The sequence below is a fragment of the Dipodomys spectabilis genome, unplaced genomic scaffold (assembly GCF_019054845.1).
Source record: "Dipodomys spectabilis isolate Male_0828 unplaced genomic scaffold, ASM1905484v1 ptg000051l, whole genome shotgun sequence".
NCBI classification, from domain to species: domain Eukaryota; kingdom Metazoa; phylum Chordata; class Mammalia; order Rodentia; family Heteromyidae; genus Dipodomys; species Dipodomys spectabilis.
This window is the reverse complement of record NW_024870728.1, coordinates 17,427,727-17,452,704: the sequence shown is the minus strand read 5'-3', so window position 1 is coordinate 17,452,704 and position 24,978 is coordinate 17,427,727. Positions and strand designations below refer to the sequence as shown.

The 24,978-nt window shown below is 35.1% G+C and overlaps 1 protein-coding gene across 1 annotated transcript in view; it reads right to left on the bottom strand.

Annotated features, from left to right (window-relative positions):
- Erbb4 (erb-b2 receptor tyrosine kinase 4) overlaps nt 1-24,978 on the bottom strand; it is a 1,009,337-nt gene that overhangs the window by 769,738 nt on the left and 214,621 nt on the right. The gene's annotated exons all lie outside the window — the stretch shown is intronic.

Here is a 24,978-nt window from a genome sequence, read left to right as displayed (position 1 = left end):
TCATGAACAAAATAGTGTCCAATCTTGATTGTTCATTTGAAAAATATCCCAGATATTTTCTTCATCATCATCATCATCATTATCATCATCATCATCATTATTGTTATTGTTATTGTAATTTGCCAGTCCTGGGGTTTGCACTCAGGGCATGGGCACTGTCCCTGAGCTTCTTTTGCTCAAAGCAAGCATTCTACCACTTGAGCCATAGTGCCACTTCCAGCTTTTTCTGTTTATGTGGTACTGAGGAATTGAATCCAGGACTTCATGCATGCAAGGCAAACACTCTATCACTAAGCCACATTCCCAGCCTCAAGGTATTTTATTTTTAAGTACAGTAGGATTATTAACATTTGTAAAGGAAGTTTTCAGACAAGTCAAATTGGAGAAGTTGTCTTCTAAAATCCTGGGATATTTCAATGTTTTTTCAATAGTTGCCACTAGTGTTACTAAATGGTACCAGCCAGTTAGGTCCATAAACAGTTTTGTTCTTCAAATGTTTGAGCAAGAAATTTCAGTGGAACAATGTGAAATGTCTTTCTTGAAGCTTTGTTTGCTCCTGTGCACATCAAATATACAACATAAAATATTAGTGGCTACAGTCTATAGCAATTACAGTGAAAATAACTAACATTTTTTTTCTGTTCATGGGACCTTTATTTCTAATTTGTGGTATGTATATGTGTGTGTTTTTATGTGCATGTGTGATGGACAATTACAAGTCTTTATTTTAATTTCATCAATCATAGTTGAATTTTCACCCTAAAAAATTGAAATGTTTGAATAAATTTCTCTTTCTACAATAAAAACCATGTAAGCATTTCAATTCAGTGTAGAATCTGACCTAGGATGCAGGATCAAACGGCTCTAGCTGACATTGGCCATAACAGTATGGAAACTCATCTGTACATGGAAATTTCACATTGGATTCCATTATAAATATCTCTTTGATGCAGAAAAAATCTAAAATCAGCAAAAAATACCCCAACACATTCTTGTCTATATCTTGAAAAGATTAAAATGGAGTAGTATTGGGAAGCTAATAGATTAGAATAAAATTTAAAAAGGCCAACTTTATTTTTATAAAAACCCATATTAATTAGTATATGGATGTATGAATGGAAGTGTTGAATTTACCTTAATCCCAAGCAGAGCGGGTAACTTTAAAACCCTCATTAGTATTCATATCCACACAGAAAATTAATGACCTTTGGATAGCTCTATCTTGGCTCTATATCAGAGGTAAAGTATATAATGATATATCAGGTATTGTTACATAAAGTTTTGAATGTTTTCCTTTGCAAGTAAATTGCAAGTTCTAAATTTCAAGCCTTTTCACGTAAGAGATTTAAGAACTAAACTTATCAGAATACACACTGCTCATTTAATATGAATTCATGCATACTTAATGCAGTACCACTGGTCTTAATTTTTTCTAGCATATTTAAATTTTTTAAATAAGAGTGACATAAGTTATAATAACTATGTGGATAGAGAAAAATAGGAATTACCCTCCAGCTATATCTGTCCATTTGAACTGAATTAGTATTGCTTTCTTCAGACTCTGATATTTAAAAAATATCTATAATCTATTAGATTCAATGTTTATACTGAGCAAGTTCACCAAAATTTACTCATGTGAATGATTTGAAATCCAAAGTGAAAAAATTAAAACTGCACATAAACAACAGAATGCTATTGATTCATATTTGCAATTTATATATTATAATTCATTGAAAGACAATGAGAAGAAAGATATAATTTATATTTCATAATTCTGTAACTTATTTTTCATTAATGAAAACCTGCCATAGACCTATTATAACTACCATCATCAAATCAATAAATTTTTATTATGACAAAATACTAATCTTTTTTTGTTGTTTTTTTTTTTTGGTCCAGTCGTGGGCCTGAACTCTGGGCCTGGGTGCTGTCCCTCAGCTCTTCAGCTCAAGGCTAGCGCTCTACCACTTGAGCCACAGCACCACTTCTGGCTTTTTTTTTTTTTGCTTATGTGGTGCTGAGGAATCAAACCCAGGGCCTCAAGCATGCAAGGCAAGCACTCTACCACTGAGCCACCTTCCCAGCCCCAAAATACTAATCTTACGACTAACATATTTTATTTCTGTTCTTTCCTATTGTATCACATTTTTCTGTTTGTTTTCAGATGAATTCCATAAAATAACCTTTTGCTTTTCTAACTAATCGAAGTATTCCTCCCTTCCAAAAAAGTGGCAATGTATGAGCCTTATTTTGCTCCTGGAAAGTCAGTCCTTTGTTGAAATGTGGAATTTTCCTTTAATTTTAAATTGGAACCTCATGAAAGGATTGGTCATTAGTTTCTAGGTTAGTTTCTAATCCAGGTTAGAGTGCAAATATTCTTGCATAAATCACCTGAAAATGCTTAATTGTCAAAAAGAAATGTGATTACGTTCTAAAAGTTTTTGGAAAGAATTATTTCTTCTGAAAGAACTCATGCATTTTTCAAACAAAGATCAAACAAAATTAAGAACAATTTTGATCTGTACAACAGATAATATAAAGAAATTCTCTTGAAAAAGAACTTGAAAAATTGCCTCAGAAGATGAAAAATATATTGTTTGAAAAAAATGAGATCCTAAATCACAATGAAATGGCTATACAAACTGTGTAAACAGTGACAGGTGATACTTCATTATCTGTTCAAACAAACAACCATCCCTGTTTTCGCTTACAAATGTCAAAGTTGTTAGATATATAAGGAATTTTACTAGGACAAAATGTCAATTAGTTTGTTCCTATATAGTAACCAATCTATTTTTACGGAAACACAAGAAAATCAATTCTTTCATTTATATGTCAGTGCTTTAGGTCAGGGTACCTTGTCTCATATTGGAATGTTTAATTCACTAAAAATGCCTGAAAAACATAAACAGCAAAAATCTTTAATACGTGCTAAAAGGTTAATGAAGAAGGAAACAATGCATAAGTGGTTTTCCCCCCAAGTCAATAGAGATCAATATTTCACATCTTAAATTTTTTACATATAAATTAGGCCAAATAGCAAATTTTTAGCTGTGCACTATTCTCATGCCGATAAACCTAGCTACTCAGAAGGCTGAGATCTGAGGACCAAGGTTAGGAGCCAACCTGGGCAAGCAAATCCATGAGACTCTTATCTCCAAATAACCTGAAAAAAAATGCTGGAATACAGGTGTTGCTCAAGTGGTAAAGTATCTGCCTAGCAGATGTAAGGCTATGAGTTCAAACCTCAGTTTTTCCATTATTGGTTGATGGAAGGAAAGAAAGAAGGAAGCCACAATGGGAAATCATGAAGAAGGTGGAAAGAATCTTGAATGAAATTAAACTGAAGAACTGAAAAATCAGAGGTCATCAGGACCAGGCTAACTGTGAGCCTTCTGCTCAAAGCTTTACATGTCAGAAACAGAATCAGATACTGTGTTGATTGTTCATGATGAAAACATTCAGAACTAGATCACTAGATGTGGTACACTTCATTTCTACTATAGTTTTCATGCCCTGACACAGTCTACAAACTGAGAAGGAAAATAGTAAGAAAAGATTGTCTAAACTATAATTCTTCTCTTTTTCTACATTTTTAATTGTAAAAATACTGTACAGAGGGGTTACAGTTACATGAGCAAGGTAATGAGGACATTTCCTGCCACCCTTCCTAACCAGTCTTGCTAGCCTCTTCATTTTATTATGTCAGAAAGCAAAAATCATCTAAGAAGATCACCTCACATTGTTCTTCTCCTTACTGCTCTCATTCATTTAATTAATATAATTCTATTGATATCACTTGTCATTCTTCTTTGTGAGTCTGTGTGGTTTGGTTGCTTTGACTATTATGAGGCAGGATTTTGTTATGTCCCAGGCTGGCACTGGAACTTTCAATCGTCCTCTTTCAGTGCTGAGATTACAGGCATGACCCACAATAACAAACTTGACTGACTTTCTTTATAAGATCCCGATGAATTTGAAAGTACAATGTGGGTCACTTCGTAAAATGGAATGTTGAGATGCTATAGGAATTAGCAGGTAATTTAAAAGGTGAGCAATGGAAGAAAAGATTCCTCTAAAAGTATAAAATAATATCAGACTAAAATTTTTTTCCTTTTAAGATGCTATAACCTGTCAAATGCAGATATATAAGGAATAGAAATCATCCACGTATCATAATTAATTTCTAAGCTTTTTATTTATAAAGATCAGGAACACATACTTAATTTCTGTTGTTTGCTCTTGCCTTTGGATCTCTCTGATTTCTTTCTATTTTCTGCTATCTTGTTCTTTCCTTTCTAAGACAGCAATCTGTTTCTAGACAATTGATACATTTTAAACTCTGAGGTCTCTGTGGCACATTATATGGCTCATTAAATGCCAGGGAGCTTAAATTAACACATTATTATTCCATCATTTACCAAACAACACCTTTGCATTCACTGGAATTTTCTGCCTATATGTGTGACATAGTAGAAACAGAGGTCTATTTACTTTGAGAAGTAGCAATAAGGATAATTTCTGTATCTCTGCTTTATTGTATTATAAAAGTGTTGTATTAAAGTCAATTGGCTGGCCAAAACTAACTCAAAACAGAACCCACTGAGGACATGGTAGGTTTGTAAACCTAAAAATAAAAAAATAAGCAAGTACCATTGACTCACACCTGTATCAGTAGGCAGAGAGCTGAGGATTGTAGTTCAAAGTCTGCTCAGAAAGATAAATCTAAGAGACTCTTATCTTCAATAAACTAGCAAAAAACAGACATGGAGGTGTGGCGCAAATGGTAGAGCACCATCCTTGAGGAGAAAAACCTAAGCAAGGGTGTGAGGTCCGGAGTTCAAGCCCCAGTACTGGCACAAAAATTAGTAAAGAAAACAAAATGAAATGCTTTATGTAGTGTATGCCAAAGAATAAAATATATTTTAAAATATCAGTAGATGTGATACTCAACATTGCAATGAACAATCTGATCATTTAGAAATTAAATAGAGAAAATGTCAAAACTCTCAGGTTATCACCATGTTCTATGATGGTCACTAAATAAGCATGAAGTGGTCTCTTCTACCATCTGGACTTTGTCACATAGGCCAATGCTACCCACACAAAAACATGAGCCTGCCAGGCACCACAAGGATAGTATTTCTTTTTAATCCCTCATTTTATGGGTAAGGAAAAGACAGTTTAGTGATTATAAACAGACAGTGATTATAACCGTGGTGAGAGTGTCTCCTGAACAAAGCTGGGGCCCAAGCCCAAGTCTTCAGATTGCTCATCATGCTCAGGATACTTCAGCATTTCAACACCTGTAAACACTTTCCTTGTCCCACATTTCTCTTTGTCACCACAGTATCCTGTGAGGTGGGTAACTCTGCAGTGATAATCTCAATGTATTGCTGGAGAAAACAACTCCATTTATGCGCCAACTATGCGATAAGCTAGTGACCCTTCATAAACATCAATGATACATGTTTCATGATACATTGTATAGTTGCTATCAATTATAGATCAAAGTAATGACATACACTTGATACTAGTCCATGAGTTTTCCCAAATTGGCCAACTTCCCTAATCGTTAAGAGTCACTTGAGAGTTTTCTGGCTGTAAACCAAACTCATTGAATCATAATCTCCAGGAAAAAGTGCCTGGGAATTTGGATTTTAAATAGTTCTCCCAGGTGATTTTTATAATTGAACAACTTTAGGGAACTCTGACAGTGCCCTGGGAGTGAAGCAAGAGGATGCTGCTTTCATGTTTCCTATGTTTGGAAGCAAAACACATCCACTGTAAAAACTGATTCAATCCAGCTTCTCCTCTGTACAAACAAGCAAGATAGAGGTCTTTTGTCACAAGTGGGTAGACAAATGGCTAAATACCACCTATATTTCTGGGTCAGAGACAGATTGGAATACCACCAAGAGAAACTGGGAATTTGTATGGGATCTATTTCCATGGCAGGGACAAAGCAATGCTAATCTTACTGATCTTTTCATTAAAGAATAAAGCAATCTCAGGGCATTAACAGTTGACAGTAATGCAGACCATGGATTTCATGGATTAACTAAACCAGAAACAATCTAGAACATGCCCACAGAACAATTCTCTGTGTAGTACAGGAAGCAGAAAAGCAATTATTATACCATGGATTTAATTACTCAGCACAACACTTGCCATTAAAAAGTCAATATTCCCATCAGCCCAGTAACAACAGCCTCTCATAAAGATTTTCCATGATGATGTCATCATGATATTTCAGGGAATATGTAATATTCTATTTTCTATTTTCAAACTACTTTCACATACATTAGCCACACATTATCCTTACAAGCTCTCAATGAAATTGGTGCAGCTTCTCAATAAATTAGAAGGATTGTTTAAAATTAAAATGTATTCTGAACGGTGTATGCACCTAGTTTACTTTGGGGTGCACGCAAATAAGGTATGTTTTGCCTTATAATCTGTGAACAGAATTTCAAACCCTAAAGAGTCATTCAAAGATTTTGATGTAAAATATTTGATGTAAGATTGGTTCAGATAGTGAACTTGAAGTGAGAAAAGAGAGTCAAGTAATCAGGCTCAGCTAATTTGAATATCAAACATACAGAGCAATTTATTGCAGAGGCTAAATCATTTCCATACAGTGTCCCATCTGAAAAATTATGACTATGTTGACATACTACAGGGAAAAGTAAAAAATTAAGATTTTTAAAATTAATTTTATGTTCATTGACATTCTAACTAAAACTCAAACCCAAAGTTGCTTTTCTTTATTATTGTTTATTAATGCTTCTACTCAATGTTCTGAGTGCTCCAAACTCTGTATACTTTGGTAAAACTTTTCAGTAGTATTCTTTTCAATCAAATGACTTCAAAGGTTAAACTTGCAAGAAACAGTTTTCCAGTTACAGTGAACATAGCGAGAAAAGTAACTATAGAGCAGGCTATTGAAGCCAGTTACAACAAAGAATCGCTTAGATACACAATAATCTATCAAAGTTTTCTTTCAGCTTAATATTACCAACAGGTTTGGGAAAGATTATGTTTTTCTCATGGGAGAGACTCCATCTGAGTTTCTAATTAAATAACTTTTGTACAGTTCCTTTTCTTCCCTGTACAAAAGGTCTTTTCTCCCCCTCAATTCTTGTCCTCCTTCTTTCTTTGTTGATACTATTTACTCCCAAGTCTGCTTCTGAACTCTCTGTCTAATTAGCTCTTGATAGATCTGCTGCCCTGTTTCCACAAACATTTAATTCTGCCGTCAGTCCCATTTACATTACAGAATGTTGCATTGTCTTTTACCAGCCTAATTTGGTTTGAGCGAATGTAAATCCCATTAAGCAGTCACCTATTAGACTCTGGCATATCAACTCCAAAAGCCTCTTTATTACAAGAGTGAACATAAGGCCCAATTGATAAAAGATTTCTGGGACATTTCAATTTGTGGTCTGCTTCATATATTCCTGTCTAAGCTTAGTTCATGATTTTAAAGTATTTGACAGAATATCTGTGTTCTTTTAGTCTATTTGAAGCAAGGCATATATAAATACGATTTAGTTGCAGGTAGAGGTATGAAACAGTATTTGCTTATACCCAAACAGATGTTGAACAAGTTTTTTTCCCCTTTTGTTATTTTATTTTCTCTGTGGTGACTTAACCATATTATTTTTGAATGATTACATGAAAGTGTTTTACAAGTATCAGGATGACTGGCAGAACTCTCGGGAAAGAAGTTGTCATGAATAGTAAACAATTATGTGATATGCCGGTGTCTTAGAGTTTTTCCTCTATTTTTCTTTTTTTTTAAAAAAAAAAGAGGTAAAACAGCATCTTGACACACAGCTCATCACATTGTAAGCAGATATTGGCATCAAACACACACAATGGAGCTGGGCACTGGTAATTTATGCCAGCAATCTTACTCAGGAGGCTAAGATCTGAGGATCAAAGTTGAAAGTCAGCCCAGGAAGGTATCTGTGAAACTCTTATCTCCAGCTAAGCAGCAAGAAGCCAGAAGTTGAGCTGTGGCTTAAGTAGTAAAGTGCCAGCCTACAACAAAATAGCTAAGGTAGAGCTTGAAGTCCTGAGTCAATCCCCAGAACCGGCACAAATAAACAAATACCCACCCAGGATTCTCTCAGGATTTTTTAAAAAGAATTGACAGTTCCCAATAAAAGAGAAACAAGATGTCAGAGACCATTGAAATTCTAGAAAAACAAGATGGCCAATTATCAAGACTGTTAATATTTACATCAGTATATTCAGTGAGATGAGGACCAGGTACCAGTTCTGAGGGAGGACTCAGCTTAGACTTTCCCCAAGGCTGAATGAATCCTTCAGTGCTATGGTCACATGGTCCTGTATTTGATGGTAAGAGTGAGAATGGCTTTCTTTCCATTCCCTCCTGGTAATAAACTCAGAAAGACACCCAGGAAGTTCAAACCCTCACACACAAAATGATTTCTCACCCCTGCAGGTTTGTCAAAGCCAATATTTTCAGGAAAGTGCAAGTTTCTGAAGAAGACTGTGATATTTTTCCTACTGTGAGTCCCTAAGGAAAAACAAACATTCCAAGAGAGGCTGCCCCCAAAATTGTCAATAACTGCACAGAGTGTTTTGCCATAATGACAAAAGAGAATGATAGAGTGATGGGTTATGTGGTAAGCCACATCTATTTGTACAGGAATAAAATATATGGATCGTGCCAATCTAAGTTATGGAATTAATGTGAATTAAGAAACTGAACAAACATAAGAATGATTAGGAAAGGTGCATGAATGTAAATAAAAGCAGGCATGAAGTTTGTTGCAATAAATGTAAATGAAAAATAAGGAACATAATCCAAATGACTTAAGTTGTAAAAGTAATTAGTTGGGTGCCAGTGACTCATACCTGCAATCCTAACTACTCACGAGGCTGAGATCTAGGATCTCCATTCAAAGGACTAAACAGCCCATGACATTCCTATCTCCAATTAACCACTAAAATACCAGAAGTGGAACTGTGACTCAAATGGTAGAATAGCAGCCTTGAATGAAAAAGCTAAGAGACAGCATTCAGGTTTAAGCCCCAGTACCGGCACGGTAAATAAAATGAAAGAATAAATGAAAAATCTCAGTACCAGTACAATAAATAAAAGAATAGAATACAAGGAAAAGAGTAGAAATACTGAAAAATACCAGAATATCTAAAACTGTTTAAAAGTAAGAATTGTGTCAATATATGCTCATAATATGAAACTGTATTTTAAAGTACACATAGTCAGGGACTGGTAGCTATGCCTCTAATCCTTGCTGCTCAGGAGGCTGAGATTTGAGGATAGTGGTTTGAAGCCAACCTGGGAAGGAAAGTAAATGAGTCTCTTATTCCCAACTACATACATACCACACACACACACACACACACACACACACACACACACACACACACACACACAGAGTTAGAAGTGAAACTGTGGCTCAAAGGGTAGAGAACTATCCTTGAGCACAAAAGCTCAGGGACAGAACCCAGGCCCTGAATTCACACTCCAGGACAGACAGCGCATGTGTGTGTGTGTGTGTGTGTGTGTGTGTGTGTGTGTGTGTGTGTGTGTGTGTGTGTATGCACACACACACACATGCACACATGCATGCATGCACATATACATACATACATATAACTCCAAACACATGAATAGCAAGGCTCCAACATAACCAGAAAGTATAAATTAGCCAGGCACCAGTGGCTTATGTCTTTGATGTTGGCTATTCAGGAGTTTGAAATCTGAAGATCTCCATTAAAAGCCAGCCCAGGCTGGAAAGTTTGCAAGACTCTTACCTCCAATTAACCACCAAAAAGTTGGAAGTAGAGCTGTGGCCCAAATAGTAGAACATTGGCCTTGAGCATCCAGGACTTGAGTTCAAGCTGCAGAAAAGGTACACACACACACACACACACACACACACACACACACACACACACACACACACACACACACACACACACACACACACACCAAGCAGTTTTCTTGGATTGTAAACTTCCACACACATGTGGAAACACAAGTGTTTCTATTGGGTTTACAGATTGCTGAAGTATTACAACTATGAGTTGACATTTCAGAGTAAGGGAATTTTTAATTCAGTTTTGATATCATATTACAATAAACCTACAGAAATAGCACACTGCCCGTAACTTCAAATTAATCAAGGCGAAGATAACTACAGGTGAGGCACATGGAAATTTAAGGGTGACTTGCTTCCAAAATGGTGAGCCAACCAGTCTTAGCTTGGTTTTTGGAGTTGACCAACACTCTCCTGAAACAGTAAAAATATTACTGTGAGATATACTAATTTGGGGTTGGACGCATGGCTCAGTTGGTAGAGTACTAGCCATATGAGTGAGAGGCATCAGGTACCGAGTTTGACTCCAGGTGTGGGACTTAAAAAAGAAAGAGATGTGAATCTTCAAAAGATAATTATTTTTAAAGTTTACAAACATTTTTGTCGGCTTAGAAGATATTTAAGTGATTTTTAAAAAGTGTCTTGAAAGAATGGGGCAAATCAGTAAATGTGAAGTGTTCTAGATAGATCTAAATGTATACTACCTCTACTATTTATAAAACTAGCTTCTGCAACTTTTTCTAATATCTTTTGTTACCTCAGTCACAACATATCATCAGTATAGCTAGATTTGTTACATAACCACTTGAGACTCAGTTATATTTTTAATAAGAAAATGCCAATTTAAATATTCAATTTTAAGAGATATGTATACCTAAACAAGTATTTGCTGCTATTAAGGGAAGGTAATAGTATGAGACTTGAATCCCAGGCCTCATGCTTGCTAGACAAGTACTCTACTACCATACCTTTAACTCTTACCTTTTTAGGTTATTTTTCTACCTCCACCTTCAGGGTAGCTTGGATTAAAATAGGTCTGACCACCATGTCCAGTTTATTTGTGAGATAGAGTCTTGCTAAGTTTTTACCAGGCTTAGTCCTGAAGCATGATGCTCTCATTTTTGTCTCTTGAGTAGCTGGGGTAACACAATGTGTGTGCCACAAGGCCTAGCCTTGTTGACTGCTTAATATATAGCATACACTACAAGGATTAATATGTAACAGTGAAGAAACCTTATTTTCACAGAAGCACAGTTGAAAATATGTACAAAATTCTATTTATCCATATATACAATATATATATATATATATATATATATATATATATAATAGGTTCGGCTTTGAATAGTGATAGCTATATTTTATCATTTCAACAGAATTTTCAGTTGTTCAAGTGAATTTGTTTGAAAAACTAACTCATCCCTTGGCCTATGAAATTGTCACTTTGCCTACCCATGTCATGAATAACCATATGATTTCTCTCTGGTGTGGAGGATCTTCTCTAGACACAGTGACAGAAGCTGGCAAGAGGGGCTGCCCTTTGCAACTAGAGTACAATTGAGAAGATACAGTCAGAAAATAACGATTTTGACTCTTGTCATAATTTGAGAAATATCTGCCATTTAAATGAAGCCAAAAGAGAGATAACCAGAGCTGATATTTAAATATAGGAACCAAGTCCTGATGAAATGGTCTCAGCTTTGGATCTGTGTGTATTTAAAGACCAATGTGACCCTGGGCTTTTTGTGATCCATTTAGTGAGCCAACAAATAGTTTGTTTTGCTGGCTCAGATGAGATTTCAATCAGGGCAATGTGAGTAATACTTAACGGCACAGAGACTATAGTAAAATCAAGAATCAAGCTGAGGGGTGTTAAGGAGAGGAAATAGGATGGGAGATGGAAATATGGGCCCTAAGGAGGATGTTAATACTTGGAGAAACTTCAAGCATAGCCACATTATGACTGTCATCAAAACTACCATCTCTACAGTTTCCTCTCATTCTTGAAGCCCAATAAGGATGCTCCCACTTGCAAACCAGGTACCACCAAGACCACCTTTTTATTCCCCACTTATTCTAGTGCACTAGTAGATGTAAGAAGTTCAAATTACATTGAAAAGTAGGGATAGAGAAGAATATAAGCTTGGATATGAGACAAGAGGGTAAGTGGGTTTGCTGAGCCACTAGACTAAGAAACCTGAGAAACACAAAGGACAGTGTGGAAGAAGGCAGTCCCCTAAAACAGCTGGGAAAAATAGGAAGGAAATAAATTATTCCAAAGAAAACTACTCCCTCAAATGTTTGCCCAAGGCCAGCCACATTGCCCTGGCTACTGACACTATGAATGATACAAAGGCACATTCAAGTATTGATGTGCACTAATATGAATTGGGGGAAAAAATAACTTGTTTTTTAGAATAAATATAATAATGTGGAAATATGACTTTTCCTGTTCTGATGAATATCTTCAGATGTAGTTCAGTGGTAGAACACTTGCCTAACATTTGCAATGTCTAGCCTAATAGTCATTGGTGCTAGGTGCCCTGGGTCATGCCTGTAACCCTAACTACTCAGGAGACTGAGATCAGAGGATCACGGTTCAAAGCCAGCCCAGCAAGAAAGTCCTTGAGACACTTATCTCCAATAAACTATTCAGAAAAAAGCACTGAGGCTCAAGTAGTAGAATGCTAGCACTGAGCAAATGAAGTTCAGAGATAGCACCCCACCCCTGATTTCAAGACCAGCAAAAGAAAAAAGAAAAAAAGAAAAACCATTGGTAATAAGACAGATGACATTCTTTTTTTCTTTTCTTTTTCTTTGCCTGTCCTGGGGCTTGAACTCAGGGCACACTATCCCTTAACTTTTCTACTCAAGGCTAGTACCCTTTAAGCAACAGCTCCACTTCAGGCCATTTTTTATTTGTTTCTTGGAGGGAGAAAGGTGATTAATTGGAGGTAATAGTTTCTGGACTTTCCTGCCTTGTCTGGCTTCGAACAATAATCCTCAAACTCTCTTCCCGAGTAACTAGGATTATAACATGAGCCACTAGTGCACAGCTCAGATGGTATTCTTAACACCAGATAACCAAAGTATCTTTGCATAATTCCTAGTTACTTTCACTAACAGAAGTTACATTCAACAGAATGGGAAATGTTCATAAGAAATGCTTCAGTTAGTAAATAATTGGATACAATTACCAATTGTCTTAATTGGTTTATAGATTACAGTGGAAATACTTAAAGATCCTCAGTCAGCCATGCTTACACAAGCAGCTCCTTTCTTTGTCTCTTTGGTCTCTATGCATGTAGCACCTGAGCAAGACTGTTTAAATTCAAAGTGAGTTTTTGCCTGCAGGAGGACAGCAGAATTGGGCCCAGTGGGATTTGCATGCACGCATGTGAGGGCAGAATTGAGTCTACTGAAAGGGCAGTTTCTAACTAGGGATTTAACTACTACAACAAAGTTTTAAAGAAGAAAGGTAATAACAGTAGAATAGTCTTTTTCACCCACCCCTTTCTTTTCCCAAGCAGTTATTTCAAAAACCAACATAACAACAAACACCTTAATTGCACAGACTACTCTCAGATCATGTCATATTGTAATTTGTCATGAATATTACTACAATTCTCTATAAAACAAATTATATAGATTTAACAGAGAACAAATCTCTTGGCTTTGCAAATGGAAGTATGGCAATAAAAGGTAAATAGCTTCCTTATCTTTAGCACATGCTCCAATCCATTTCTAAATATGCCATGTGTAAGTTTAAGTAAATACTACAGTAAAATTAGTTCCCTTCTTTAGAGAGTAAAAAATGACCAGCCACTAGAGGCTTATGGCTGTAATCCTAGCTACTCAGGAGGTAGAGATCTAGAGGATCAAGGTATAAAACCAACCCAGGCAGAGAAGTCTACAAACTCCATATCCAGTTAATCAGCAAAAAGTCAAACTGACAGTGTGACTCAAGTGGTAGTAAGACAGCTCTAAGCAAATTTTGAGGCCAGGAGTTCAACTCCAACCCACCCCCGGCCACACACACATATACAGAGGAATATTTCCCTCCTCCACTAAGCCGCACATACTTTATTGCACTACACAAGCTATACTCTTAATTTTATATATAAAGAAGAAAAGCAGGGGGAAAGGAATAACACAAAGCTCATTTTATTTTGGGGGGTCCAGGCCTGGGGCTTGAACTCAGGGCCTGGGTGCTGTCCCTGAGCTTCTTTTGCTCAAGGCTAGCACCACTTCTGGTATTTTCTGTTTATGTGATACTGAGGAATCAACCCAGGGCTTCATGCATGCTATGCAAACATTACAACTAAGCCACATTCCCAGCCCATTTTCACTGGCTCATAGCCCTCCTTCCCTCTCTTTCCATTGCAAAAGCCAACAGGTTTAAATCTGTCCAGTCTTCTAGCTACCTTACTATATACACACATACACATACATGCACACATGTATACACACTATTACACACATATAGTGGTTTGTATCATGTTGATACAATAACGGTAGTCTTTACCATTAAGACTGATTAGGCAAAAGAATGTAAATTCAAAATGCAAAATGCAAATTGAAAATTCCAGGCTTAAATGTAAGCTGGAAGAGAGCCTAGGTATCCACCTCTTATTTAATGGCTATGGATTTCTAGACACAGGTTAGAGAAATTCCTTCAGGCACACTGCTAATTAGTGGATGGGTTCCAACCAGGAAAAGTCTCTTATTTCTATGAGATCCTTTTTGTCTATAATAACAAGCCACTGACTGTCAACATGCAAATATTGTTCCTTTCCTTCCGTGTGTGTTATAGCTGAGGACGGAACTCATGTAAGTGGACTAGTAAAGCTGAAAAAGAAAATAGCAGTGACATTTTGTTCCATGAAACAAACAAATATGGAACATATATCGTGTGGCAGGAATTTATGCCAGAGAGTGATAAAGAAAGCATAGTTTAAGAGAACAAGATAAAAAATTACAACCATAATGATTGTGTGAAAATGTGTGCATGTGTTAGTGTGTAAAACTTATCAATCTAGTTGAAAGTTATGAAAGGTGCCAGAAAAATAAGTAACCCTTCCCATGTCATTTCGTTTTATATAGCCATATCTTTCCAACAGCACCTCTACTAACCTCTGGCATCCCACAAAGTAGAAGGCATTACTGAATGAAAACAAAGCTGTGTTCCAGCCATGAATATGTGAGGGTCAAGTCTTATGCATCCATCTATGGTAAAGCATTTGAAGGAAAACAATTCCTACAGATTATATTACCAAAAAATAATCTATAAGTAAGTCTGAGGAATATATATATATATACATATATTTATACATATTGATGATGTTGAATGGATTTTAAACAACATTAGCATAATCTGATCTCGTGCACTACCTATTAAGAAATTTCTACTGTCTAGTAGAGATATGTAGTAGAGACTTTATTTTTTGTATGCTTTTTATTGTAAAAAATGCTGTACAGGGGCTATAATTACATGAGCAAGGTTATGACTACATTTCCTATTGAGCATTGTTTAATAAAAACTAAACAATTTGCCTTGAAACTCAGTTGATTTCATTGCTCATTCCAAATTAAGCCCCTATGCACAGAGATGTTCCACGTGTGTGTTTATATTGCAAGTGTGATGTTGTTCTTTGGAATACTGCTCCAGTTCAAGTATGTTTAGTTAAAAACTAACTTTTCATTTATTTTTAAAGTGAAAAAATGGAAAAAAATTAAGTTAGAAAAACCTGACTCTCTCAATGACTATACACTTCTTCTGACTGGTCTTTACATTTTCTAGCTTCATGTCTGTTGCCCTAGTTGCTCAGGTGATTGAGGACTAAGGATGGTCATTCAAAGCCAGCTTAAGCAGGAAAGCCCCTGAGACTCTTCTTTACAGTTAACTAGCAAAAGAAAACAAAATCAGAAAGCCTTGTATAGGGAGCTGTGGCTCAATTGGTATAGTGCAGTCTTGAGCAAAAATGCTCAAGGACAGCACCCAGACTCTGAGTTCAAACCCAGGATTGACACCATAATAAAAGCAACCCACAACAACAAAATTAACTATGTGATTAAGTGAAACTGATTTAATATCACAATTTGATCATGGCAGAAATGTAAGTAACAAAATAAAACATGAGAAAGTGGGTACTGTCAGAAGGAAAGGGGTAGATGAAGAGAAGAGAAAGAGTATTCAGTCAAGAATAAAATATAATACAATTATTATATATCTATATACACTATATGCATATCATATAGTATATAAACATGTTTACTATCTATGTATATATGGATATATATGGATATATAGTGTATATATAAAATCAAGAAGAGTGAAGGAAGGAGTGGGTAAGGGACAGATGGTTGTGAATATGAAAGGGGTAACATTGATGAAGATCTATTATATTCACAAGCTGCCTTGACAACTACTTAAAGATAGCAAACAATAAAGTGTTTAAATAGATTTATTTATTATTTTGGACCTTTGGAATTGATCCAAAGAAAGACATAGCAAATCTTAACTTTTAACAGACAACTCTTGGGTAATTCCTACAAGGAAATAAGTTTGAGAAGGACTAATGAATGATCTAAAATCTACTTTCAGTAAGACATAAAGTTGTTGTCTAAACAAAAATTGGGGAAAATAAAGTTCTCATTTAGAAAGACAGAAAGAAAAGAAAGAAAGAGAAAGAGAGATAAAGAGAGAAAGGAAGGAAGGAAGACAGAAAGAAGGAAGGAAGGAAGGAAGAGAGAGAGGAATGAAGGAAGGAAGGAAAGAAAGAGAGAGAGGAATGAAGGAAGGAAGGAAAGAAAGAAAGAAAGAAAGAAAGAAAGAAAGAAAGAAAGAAAGAAAGAAAGAAAGAAAGAAAGAAAGAAAGGAAAGGAAAGGAAAGGATTGTAACTGGAATTTTTCCTTGTCACACATTCGATGATTTCTGAACATTCCATCTGCATTATTAGTAGAATAGTCAAGTTAATTTCAAGTGCAACTGTTAGTAATAAAATCATACATAAAAGTAGTGTTAATACAATCAAGCATGCTTTAATTCTCCTATCTGAATTAGTTTAGACACAGAACCAAATCATCTGAATTATGATAAATGCAAAGTGGATTGGGTAATAGCTAGGCATTTTTATAAATACATAATATATACAATTTAAGTTTTAATTTTAATGACTACAAATGCAGCAGGATATGAATTATGGTATTATAAGTAGAGAAGAGTAAGTAGAAAGTCTTACACTTGGAAGACATTTTGATCCTTTCTCTGTTAAACTAAAAGACAAACTATTTATGAATTTTATATTTCAATGGCTATAAGTACATCAATGGCTATAAGTAGATTAACTAAAAATATATCTGAAATTCAGCAAGAAAATATTTTTCCATTTTGGTTTTTTAATACAAGGTAATGGACCAAAATCAAATCAACAAAATAAACAAAGTTCCCAACCTCTTACTATAAATGTACAAATGTGGAACTCCCAGGATATGAAAATGCAAATGAGAATAGCTGAGAAGGGCAAGGAAAAGAACACATTTTAAACCAGAAATAAAGGCCTATCTACTGACTATGACTACAGATAATGAGCTAGAATAAGTTACTATAAAAGGTTAAGTATATGGAAAAATATCTGAATAAAGACTAAAGAAACTTTAAAAACTACATAAACATTCCTCCTGGCATATGCATAGTTGCTTTCTAACTTGCAGTGTGGAAGCAACTAATTGTATTAAAATAAAAAAAAATCTCAGTTTTATTTTGCAACTATAAATATGTAAGTACAAAACTAATACAAGGTTTACTGCCTAATTCAAACCAATACAAGTTATATGAAAGTAACCACTAGGTAAAACATGTTATATTTAATATAGGAAATTCTTAGGAAGAGAAATTCAGGTACACTGAAAGTGTACAATTTGTGTCTCTGTTCTTACTAACTGCTCTAAAAGATAGTCAAAGAGTAACTTTTTTTGAAGTAAAAAACTTTTTGAAAGTTATTCTCCATCCAATTCTTTTCATGTCACTCTTAATCTTGAATGATAAAATTAGATAATCATTTTACTTCTATTATATAAACAAAATGTGTTTCAATCACACTATAAAACGTTGTATGGCTGAAATTTGTCAAACATTTCTTTTTCTAACTGTTTGGGAAATAAAAGACTGCACTAAGGGTATTAACATTATGTGAAAATATTCTTTTAGATTTCAAAATAATTTATACTTCCTGAATTTGTAAAAATGTCATATTAAGTTTAACAAAATAATTGAACTCTCAGAATAGTAGAGAGTATACTCCAGCTAAGTTTTAAACTCATATATATATATATATATACATATAGTATATATATATATATATATATATATATACTATATGTATATATATTACAACTCTGCTTGATTACTCTAAGCAGCATCTACAGTCAGATCAGGAAAGTAAATGGGTAGGGGATTGGTAGAGCACCATTTTGAGTATGTAAATCTCATTCAGGTTTGCCTCCATATGCCCCTAGGGCAAGGCCAGGCTGAAGCCTCTGCCATGCCCGCCCCCCCCAGCCTTGATCTGGGTCATATGTGGCAATATTTGCTGTATGGTGCTGTGATTAGGCAGCATGGAGAGAACCAGCTGGACTAAGCTAATGCACCATCTGGGCTGAAAAAAATATTGCCAATTCCACGGGCAGAGCAGAAAGAGTGAGTTTCTAATCGAGCTATAAATCACAAGCAGGTCTTGCAAGTTGTCAATTAAAAGTCTGATATATTGAAGTCCTCAATGCATGGGTGACTTTTTACTTTTTAAATATGGCTATTTACATAATAAAACCTTTTTAAATCTCAATCTTTACCTAATAAAACATGACTGAAAGCACCACAAGAATCAAATCAGTACATCAAGAGATGGGACTTTTAGAGTATCACTGAAAAACCAAGTGGAAACAAATCAGTAGCTCTCACAGCTGTGGTAGAATTCCTCAGTGTCCAAATTACACAATTTTTTACTTTAATGTTTAAAACATAAACTAGAAAATTTTTATTGGCTGTATTACCTTCATCTATCTCTCTCTCCCAAGTGAAGGAAAAGTTTATATACATGTATTTACTCTTTTACACACACACACACACACACACACACACACACACACACGCAAATTTCTGTCCACCCAAATTTTATAATCTAGTGGAGATCATAATGGCTCCTAACTCAGGATAATTTAAGTTATTCCCCTAATCTGTTTTACTAATTTTAGGGCATTATACAAGTGACTTAATCTTTACAAATCACAATAATGCTGCAGTGCACAGAGGACAGGTTAACAACAATAATGTAAAAGTACATATTTATACATGTGGCATAAATGATAGTTATATTAGTACAATAAGTCATATGATGCCCTTGCAGTCTTTGGTTGTAATACTGTTGAGTGTTGATACTAATAAGATCAATCAATAAATTTTAGTTTAGAAGCACAGAAGATAAACTAATTAGCAATAACTTTTTTTGCCAGTCATTCATAAAGCTAGATGTGATGCATCAAATCTTAATGATTTTTCAATTTTCAATTCATTTATTGAAGTTCTCTTAGTTAACTTTAGAATTGACCAAACTTTGTCACCAAGTTGTAAGAACTTCTCATATAACCACTAGACACTCAACAGCTATTTATTGAGTATTGAATATCCTAGCAAATACTCTTTTCAAACATAAGCTATCATAGTATTTTAGCAGTTATGGAGAACATCATGGTGGCCAAAAGTCAGTGTAGTTAGGGTTAAGCAAGACTTAAGCAGTGCCTGGCAGACAATCACAGAAGCCCTGAGCTTACTCTTATCCACTCATCAATGTATGTCCCTGGGACATGTAGAGATATAAATGGATAGAGAAAACTTAATCAGTAAACAAAAGATTCATAGTTTCCAATGAGAGAATTCTATCTGATTTCAGCGCAAGTGACATAAAAATCATAGACATAGTCCATTTGAAGTATCATGTATAATAATTATTTAATACTCCATACAGATATTTCAATGCTATAACTAGTATTTGGAGGAATATTAAAGTAAATGCATTCAAAAGAGCAGAATTCCAGTCCCCACCTCTCCAAGCACTAGGTAAGTTGCAACCACTCCATCCCCGAGTCTCCCTGGGCTCTGGTGTATAGAAAGCAGGCAACACTTACATGAATGTGAATAATAAGAGGAATCTTGAGCTAGACTTTGGAGAGCAAGACAATAAAACAAAAATTAGATATCCAAAAGGGCAGGCACCAAGATGAAACCAAGATGAAATTTAAGGACGGACTCTGGTGCTACACAGATACTGTCCTCGTTCTCATAATCACCTCCACCAATCTTTGGGGCTATGTCTCTGCATCCGTACACCAAAGTGCCTCCTTTCAGATAGCCTCAGTTTCATTATCCCAACTCCACGGTGCTTCCATACCACAGTCTTAGGAAGCTCATTTTCTTCTGTCCTTTGTTTATTCCCCTTCAGGCACATATTTCTTTTTCTGAAGGATACTATATATATATATATTTGGTCAGTTGTGGGGCTTGAACTCTGTCCCTCAGCTCTTCAGCTCAAGGTTAGTGCTCTACCGCTTGAGCCACAGCGCCACTTCCGGTTTATTGTGAAAATACCGCACAGAGGGGTTACAATTAAATGAGCAAGGTGATCAGTACATTTCTTATCAAGCATTGTTGCCTCTTTTTCCCCCTTCCCATCCCTTCCTATCTCCCTCCCCTTCCCCTCTCCAACCCCCTTACTTCCCCCACCCACGCCAAAGTTGTAAAGTTCCTTTTTCCACATAGCGTCTTGTACATTGTTGCAATGGGTCCACCTGTATCCCTATTTAAACAATTTGTTTTTCCCCTTCCCCTCCACAAATTATACCAATATCAAATAATGAAAGCAGGGGTTATACTATCTTATGGGAATCATTTCAGAGTTCTGGGTCAATCTTAAAATGGATTAGTATTCAAGTCTGAGTACAAAGTTTGGACTCCTACTTTAACTACACAACTATTTGTAAAAATCACTCCTGTTATACTACCAAACAAATCTTCTTTTTAATTTACTTGAAAGTTTTGTGTATATGTTATAAATATGTACCCCAAAGTGGTCTATAGTGTTAATAATGTATAATCTATTTTATTTTTATCAGTAATGTATAACCCCTTTATTTTTTGAATTAGAAGACACATACAACCTATTCTTTGCTACCCTATACATGTTTTTTAAATTTTTACTTAAAAGTAGTTTGAATGTATGATGAATACATTCCCAAAAGTACAGTTTAGGGAACAAAGATCCATCTGTTGTTACATTTGATTTTTCATTCTTCTTTATCCTAACCCAAAATGACATTTTTAAACATTAATGAAATCTTTTTGATCAAACTAACCAATTCTATAATATAAGGGTGATCCAGTTTTGTCTGTTTTTACAGTTAAAATTTATAATTCATTTTGTCATAAATGTTATATTTCTAAAGATCCATAAGCTTTTCATAATGTAGTGGCATATTAAACGTAATATTGCCTTGTGTAACAAAGGTAAACATGAGTGAAAGATATCATAAAAGTTTATGTGCATTATCACTAGAAGAAAACACTTCTATTAATATCTTTTTGATTCAGATGTTCAATACTGTAATAACATCAAATAAAAAGGAAATAATTTTGGACAATCATGAACTATAATGCAGAAAAGTGTACCTATGGTACATCTAAATGTGATCTTAAGTAAATGAATATTTTAATACACATTCATAATACCATATAGAATCTGATAAATATAATGAATTAAATGCAATGATACTTGTGCTTGTAATCTCGTGTTTCCAAGTCTCTTTTCAAAAGAGAGAAGTGTAAAAATAAATCATTATCTTAGTGTAATTAAACTTCATTAATGAGCTTGATTGTTATCACACAGATAGATATGTCTTTGAATATTTGGACTTCTTGTAGGCCACTCAATTTTTATTGGATTTGCCTCTTGTTGCATGAAGATCAGTGCTATTCCTTGCTATCTGATAAAAAGATTGGTTTCACATAGTGTCATGTCTTATGCAAGTTTCACTTCATAAATAACAATCTCAGATTTGAAATGTCATACTTGCAGCAATCCCAAGTTTACTGTTGAAAATTCTAAGACAATATTCTTTGTCTATGATTAAAACTATGTTCTTGTTGAGAAGGTAATTAGGTAGGAGAATTTAAGTGGGTACAGTAGATGCCTGACTAACCAGAGTTTAAGGAAGTCTAAGAAATTGGGATGTCAGGAGCTGAAGGATTATTTCAAAGGAGTACTTCAAAGTAAGTCAGTAGACTTTATGTATATAGCAAGTTTCCCTTTCATTTAAAATACTTTCTGCATAGAGTCTTAGTAATTGACTGTGATAATAGATAATATTTATTGGGAAATCATTTTTTTTCAATACTAGTCACTAATGCTTTATATACATTATCTCATTTAATTATTATTGTAATAGGTAATCTTCATTGCAGAGAAAGAACTAAAAACATAATGAATAGCAAATTCCAGATCATACAGTAGATGAAAAATACAAGATATTAAACTAACCAATTACACATGCAAGCCTGTATTACTTCTCTATCTATATTGTAAAGAAGGCTGTAATCCATAGATCATAATAACATTTACTATTTTGGGCATACATGTATGAATTGTCTGTGGTGAAATAGATCCTCACATTGGCATTAATGCTGGCCATTTTTTGAAGCGTTTGTGATCTTCTCAATTTCAAGGTAAAAAATAATTATAAGAAAGTCTAAATTGTTTGCAAATATGTAATGTGAAAAATGCTGTATGGAATGATCCTTGCTTTCCAGTTATTAGTAAGTGCATTTGTTCTCTCCAATAATATTTATGGAGTGTTAAATATGCATTTGGAACGAGCTGCTGTGAAATCTCACCTAACGCACACTGAGATTTGTCTCAGGGTCTCATTACTCAATAGCTATGTGTGAAAATGGAAGGGACACAAACATAATGACTTAGTATTATTTAGAAATAATAGCCCAAATAATGCCAGCATCATAGCAAGCATCCTAAGTAACAAGGTAAGCAGCAGGATCCTGGAAAACCACACTTCAAGCACTAATGAGCTGTGATAGCCCACCTGAACAGCAGCCTGTTGTTGGAAATGATTGGTGAAAGTTTGTAATAGTTTCTCAAATGCTATCTTTTAATTTAGTTTATTTTATTCACAATACTGCAGTAGAGCATGTCAAAAACTTCTTTCTAGTTTATCATTTTAACTATCATGTTTAGTGCTGTATCTGCTGGAGATACTTTTCAAATGTGACGCAGAAAACATGAGTTGGTGTTTTTCTTTTGCAACTCCTGGCCCCAGATTTTCCTTTCCCCTCCTTTTTTTTTTAACCTAAGTCACTAAAGCAAAAATGGGAAAAAAAAAAGTCATTACATCAGCAAATTAGTTCACCCAAGCCAGTAGCCTCAAACCACAGGTTAATTTGAACTGTTCAAATATAATTACTTTAAAAAGGAAAGGATTCATTACTTTTGTGCTGTTTGCTGGTTCGCTGCACCATTGTTGGGGATTGTCAATAAACAAATAACATCTAGCACCATGCCCTTCTGAACAGTACCTTAGAGGATATGAGCTTGCAGTTTAGGCTGTGGGTGTGTGTGTGTGTGTGTGTGTGTGTGTGTGTGTGTGTGTGTGTGTGTGTGTGTGTGTGTGTGTGTGTGTGTGTGTGTGTGTGTGTGTGTGTGTGTGTGTGTGTGTGTGTGTGTGTGTGTGTGTCCCATATTCACAGGATTTACTTTTAATATTTAAAAAAAATTCCATTAAAGTAATACATGCAGACTAATATAAATAGGACTATTACAGCCTTTTGGATATTATTACATTTTCTTATTTTTTGTATTTATTTGTCTTTTATTAAATCTTTTTTTAACTGACACATAAGAACATAAAAATTGCACATGTAACTGAGTTACCATTTGACATTTGCATAATGTGTAGTTCAGGTTAAATTTACCCATCTCCTTAAACATTTCTCATCTCTTTATGCTCAATCACCTAACGTCTTTTTAATCTATCCTTTTGAAATCTCTGCACATGTGTGTATATACAAATAAGTGAACATGTAAAACAATATCAGTAACAACCCACCCCAACTTCTTATTGCTGACTAGAATGAGTAGCCACACATCAAGCTTTCCACTTCCTATCCTGGCCTCCCACCATTCCACACTTGTAACCATTGTTAGATTCCTTAAGTGAGATTATGTGCTGCTAGATTTTCTATGCCTACTTTATTTCATGTAATACGATCATTGCTAGTTCCATTCATGCTATGAAAATTTACAAAATTCCATTCTTTTTGATGGGTGACTATTATTCTACTGTGTGTAGGCAGCCCATTATCCACTCTCAAAGTTGTTTGCATTTCTTGGCTAATGTGAATAATGCTGTAATGAACATCAAACTGCAGATATCTTTTTTATATTTTTGCTGGTCTTGGGGCTTGAATTCAAGGGCTGGGTGCTATCCGTGAGCCTCTTTTGTGCTTAAGGGTAGTGCTCTACCACTTAAGCCACAGTATCACTTCAGGATTTTTCTGAGTACTTTGTTGGATATAAGTCTCATGGAGGTTCCTGCCCTGTCAGGCTTCAATCCTCAGATCTCAGTCTTCTGAATAGCTAGGATTACAAGCACGAACCACCCACACATGGCTTGCAGGTATCTTTTTGACATATGCTTTCCTTTCCTTTTGACTATATATCCATTATTATAATTGATGAATCACATAGTAGGCCTATTTTTAGGAATTGATATACTATTTTCTATAATGATCAGCATTTGCTATCTTTTGTCTTTTTTATTTCAAATCCATTTCTTGATAGAAATAAGATGATGCCAACATTATGGTTGTTCATTTGTCTAGTTATTTGTTTCATTTTGTTTTCTTTCATGTATGGTCACCTATGTAGCTCAGGCTGGCCTCAAGTGCTGGATTACAGGTAAATACTACCCTGCCTGTCTCTCCTTGGGATATTCTCTTCCCTTCCCTAATGATTGCCTGTTGATCACTTGTTATCTTTT